The 4,858-nt window shown below is 33.9% G+C and overlaps 1 long non-coding RNA gene across 1 annotated transcript; it reads left to right on the top strand.

The window, feature by feature from the left end:
- Nucleotides 1-1,672: 1,672 nt before the first annotated feature.
- LOC141514942 (uncharacterized) lies at nucleotides 1,673-3,584 on the top strand. Its single transcript, XR_012476155.1, has 3 exons — nucleotides 1,673-1,715; nucleotides 1,804-1,904; nucleotides 3,147-3,584. It is a non-coding gene; the product is annotated as an uncharacterized LOC141514942 (long non-coding RNA).
- The last annotated feature ends 1,274 nt before the right edge of the window (nucleotides 3,585-4,858 follow it).

Here is a 4,858-nt window from a genome sequence, read left to right as displayed (position 1 = left end):
AAAAAAAAAACTGTTGGGAAAATTGGAAGTTAATGTTGCAGAAACCTTGGTCCTGGATCTGAGACTGGGGGTAGCAGTAGAATCCTGCCCCAGGGATAGCAGAGACCTTTGCAGTTCTCTCTCTACTCCTTACTGTCTGTGGAGTGGGCATCTGGAAGCAGCTGGAGGTGGTTCTGTAGGTTACTGTGGCTGCCTTAAGGCCAGCACAGGTCTGGGCTCTGTGCCTACTCTTTTGCAGCAAAGTTCCTGGCGTTGACCTTCCAAGCATTCCCTTAGTGATCCCTGGGCTAAGTGGTCTGGGAACTGCTCCTGCTGCCACAAACCCCAATATTCCCAGGGACTTAGGTACTCCATAGGCTATTCTTGGAAGGCTGGAGCTGGTCAGCTCTGGGAGGTAGAGGCTGTGGCCTGGGCTGTCCACATGGAACAGACCTTTTCCACTGATCTACTAGGCTTACTTGAGCTGAAAAATTGCTTCACTCAGTCTCTCTGTGGGTTATGCTCCTGTGGAGTTTGTTTTGTGTCATGATTTTATGGTATCTGGAGGTTATTGGAAGTTTCTGAAAATTTCTGCTTTCATATTGCCATCTTGACTCAACTCCCCTAAATCAATTTTTTAAAATAAATGTTGATGCAAAAATTTTCAATAGCATCCTGGCAAAGAGATTTTAGCAATAAATCACAAGAAACATACATTATGATCAGGTGGTATTTATACCAGTAATACAGAACTAATTGAATATTAGGAAAACTATCAAAATCATTGATCATATTAATAACAAGATATCACAGTATTAATTAAAAACATGCAGATCTGGTTCATCCAGAACAAACTCAGTCCTCTGATTGAGGAAAGAAACAAATGTAGCCCTACTCAGAGATGATTAACTTCTTGTGGGTCCTGAAAATAAGAGGAGACAAACTTCTTATAGAGAAATTAAACATACCAAACTATACAGACTCTTGGTAAAGCTAATGGTCTCATACATTGATAAAAATACATTCTGTGTTCTTTGATAAGAGATACCTGTCATTTTCTCTTATGTATTTTCTTAATGCCAATGTTTGATTAAAATAAAGCTCTTCAGCAATTTTAAAAGTATTTGCTTTTGAGAATGGAGTTTTTTTTGTCATTTTGTCATTCTAGAAACAAAGCTTGGCATTTGTATGTTCAATATTCCTCTAGAAACCCCCCCCTTTTTTTCTTTCTGCAGCAAAAGGTATTGCTTCTCTTTCCTAAATGTCCATAGAAAGCTAGATAGTGATTGAGTAAAAATGGAAACTGGATATTGGTTACTGATCTATGTTAACCCCTATTAAGGGAGCTATTATTTAGTATGTGACCCTCTAAACTGGCCAAAGAATCACCTCACTCTTTCCTTCTTAAACTTTCAAAATATTTGATCACCATGTTTTAGATGGGTGAACTTCTCTGTGGGTTCACCAGAAAAATCTATTGAGAAATTGCAAAGAGATGGTTCCCAAAACATTTATAGTAAAAATAAAGGGAAGGAAATCACATCACTTGGATCTTCCTCAAGTTAAATAATTTGAGTTTGTTTAGAATTTTACTGTGAATTGCAACACTTGTTTTTCAAATTTTAATGCCATGTTGGGCAATATCCTAGCTCTATAAATATAGGTGTATTCTAGAGCCTAGGTAAGGTACTTTCATTCAGCTTCAGGTATTCTGAAGTTACAATAACTCATCCTGGGTAAGTTGAATGTGAAATTGTCTTTAGTGTCATTTATTCTGTCTTGTCCTTATTTTCTCCTGATCTTTCTGTGCTTTAAAATTTCCAGGTTCTAGCAACCACTTACCATGAGGACTCTCCACATCTTTTTAGTGATTTTTATGATATTTTCCTACAGTGGTATTAAGAATGCATTTGGTTTTTACCTTGGTGAGTAAGAAAGTTTTCTAATCTTTTGGAATAAATGAACTAGAAAACTGTGAGATATGAATATACATTCTTGCACCTGTATATCTGAGGTTCAAAAGGGTGGAATTTTTCACCCCTTGGGATGCACTAACCCCTGATCAAAACATGGTCTTAACAATCCTCATCATCTCTGGAGTCCAGAATTTCTGCAAAAACAATAGTTCTTTGTCTTTTGCTCTGAAAGAACTGAGTATTGGAACTGAGTCTTCCCTCTTTATTTCATACCATTAGAATTAAGGGGACGTGATGAGAACTGTATGCTCCTGGTCCACCATTAATGATTGATTTCTACTTAATTCACTGATTTCATATCTCCATCTAGTGACATGTCTAAGCTGATGATTCCTAAATTTTTCCTTTTCCAGCCTGAACTTCTCCCTATACACTTAGTTTTACTTTCCTAACTGGCTATTAATGATATCTTGAAGTGAACACTCAGATAACTTAATTAAATATTTTAAAAATATTACCAAATATCTAATTTAAAAATTATACCAAACTGAAGGTTTAGGATTTAGCTGTATTTAAAAGTCAGCACATGAGCTAAGTCTTGAAGTAGATCCTTGCTCCAAGGAGGTCAAGGTGAGAGAAAAGTCCATAACAGAAATGATGGGCAATCAGTGCAGAGGATGAGAAATAACTTGTTGATTTCTCTGTTGTAAGAAACAAAAAACCTTCTTTGAGAAATAGCTGGAAGCAAGGAATGAACTGTGGAATCTGACTGGTTTGGTTATTAGGTGATCTACATATCAAACAAAAGAGTTTGTATTTGATTTTAGAAGTAAAAAGGAGTCACAGGATTTAACTGAGTAGAAAAGAGATATAGTAAGGTTAGTATCTCCAACAATGAAATAGCAAGTCAAATCTCCATGCCAATTTTATACCCATAGCATTCTTATGAAGTTGTTTAGGATGTGTGATGATTCCCATTTTATAGATAATTAAACAAAGTTTCAAAGAGGTAAGATGATTCCAAAATATTTATATAGCTAATAAGCTGACTTAGTAAGAATGGAATCCAGTTCTTGATTTTCCAAATCCTGGCTTCTTCTAATTTCATCATTCATTTTTGAAAGGTAATTTAAAATAAAATAAATGAATCCAATGTTTGTACTAAACTTTCTGAACTCTTATGCAAAATACAACATAAATTCTTTTATGAAGTAATAAAGATTCTGAAACTTTATTTTCTTTTTTCCATAGATCGTGAAGATGGTTTTGAGTGCATAGATCCTTGGGTATGTCTCCCAAAATGCCCTGAAAATTCACAAGACGTAGGCTACTGTGGTTATGGGGCTTTAAGGTGCTGTGAATAAGAAGAGCGAGATAATTGAAGACTAAAAACAGTACTGCATAATTATGGTCCATCAAGGGTCTGTGGTATGGAAGGGTCAGTCTATAGACGATGTGAGAAATTGAAATGCTTAGAATAAATGTTGCTTTTATTTTAATAAAAGAGATCCAATTTGCAAAGCAAGTTTTCCAAGGAAAAATGATTCCTATATCTTTTTTTTTTATCAGAAGAAGTGAAAGGATAATGTCATAAAATAAAACCAGAAATTGAAATTCCTTCATAGGGAGAAGTAATGTTGCATAATGATTAGAGAATTCACATCAAAGTCTTGGAAGACATAAGTTCACTTCCCAGCCAAGTCTCTCATTCTCTCTTAAACTATGGAAGAGTTATAACCATCTTAACCCTCTGGGAATTTTTTTTTAAAGTTGAAGTTAGATGGAGTACAAACCCATATTTCTTTCCTAAGAGTGTGATGACATCACAGATTTAGTTCCTTTCTCTATTTTACACAATAATTTTTCAGATACAGAAGTTCAATGTTTAGATGGTTTCCTCTGCTGATAATGTGTAATCTCTCCACACCTAAATCCAGTACCTGTTTCTTAAAAGTCATTTCTTGCCCAAAAAATTCAGGTCCTGTTTAGAAGCTCTTTAGCAATAAGACTGATCTATAAGAACAGATATACAATGCATTAATTATTGGGCTTGTGCTCAAAACTTCAAAACTTCTGTCTCTCAATAAGATAGTTCAGCATCTGCTCACAGAACCTTCAAATACACTTTATACCATAAAGAGAAGTCAGAGCAGAAATGATGGAGAAATTGATATTCAAATAATGTAGGAAATATGATTTTTGTCCTTCATTCTCAAACAAAACCATGACATCAGGGTGGTGATACTATGACAAGAACATGAATTGGATTTGAGTAAGGGGGGTTGTGCTAAATCATGAAACTCACTTTATCCTCCAGAGTCATCTGGATACAGTGGTCAGATTTGAATTAGTACAACTGGAGATGGTCCTGGATGCAAGGTAGTCAGGGTTAAGTGACATGCCCAAGGTCACACAGCCAGTAAGTGTCAAGTGTGTGAGGCCGGATATGAACTCCTGACTATAAAACCAGTGCTCTATCTGCTATACTACCAGAACATATATATATATATATATATATATATATATATATATATATATATATATATATATATATATACATATACATATGTATATATATGTATATTCATTATTAGTACAAAATATTCAATAAAAATTGCCAAAGAGACTGCTTATACATATATATATATATATATATATATATATATATATATATATATATATATATATATATATATATATATTTACTTCACAACCAAATTGGATTAAATCACGGTTAAGAGAATGATTCACAATTATGAAATAAGTGGACATAATTGAATATTTCAATATTTATATAATAACAAATAAAAGTAATACCTTTTAATTATATGAATAGTTACGGAACAGGAATTTGGGGGACATTTGGTAATTATGAATGATTAAAATTATGAAAATTGAATGACTAATTCAATATGAAAGAAGTATATGACTACAATCAAAAGCTGATATCTTTCACAATAATA

The sequence above is a fragment of the Macrotis lagotis genome, chromosome 1 (genome assembly GCF_037893015.1).
Source record: "Macrotis lagotis isolate mMagLag1 chromosome 1, bilby.v1.9.chrom.fasta, whole genome shotgun sequence".
Lineage (NCBI taxonomy): Eukaryota > Metazoa > Chordata > Mammalia > Peramelemorphia > Peramelidae > Macrotis > Macrotis lagotis.
The sequence above is the reverse complement of the archived record's forward strand: the minus strand, read 5'-3'. Positions and strand labels throughout refer to the sequence as shown.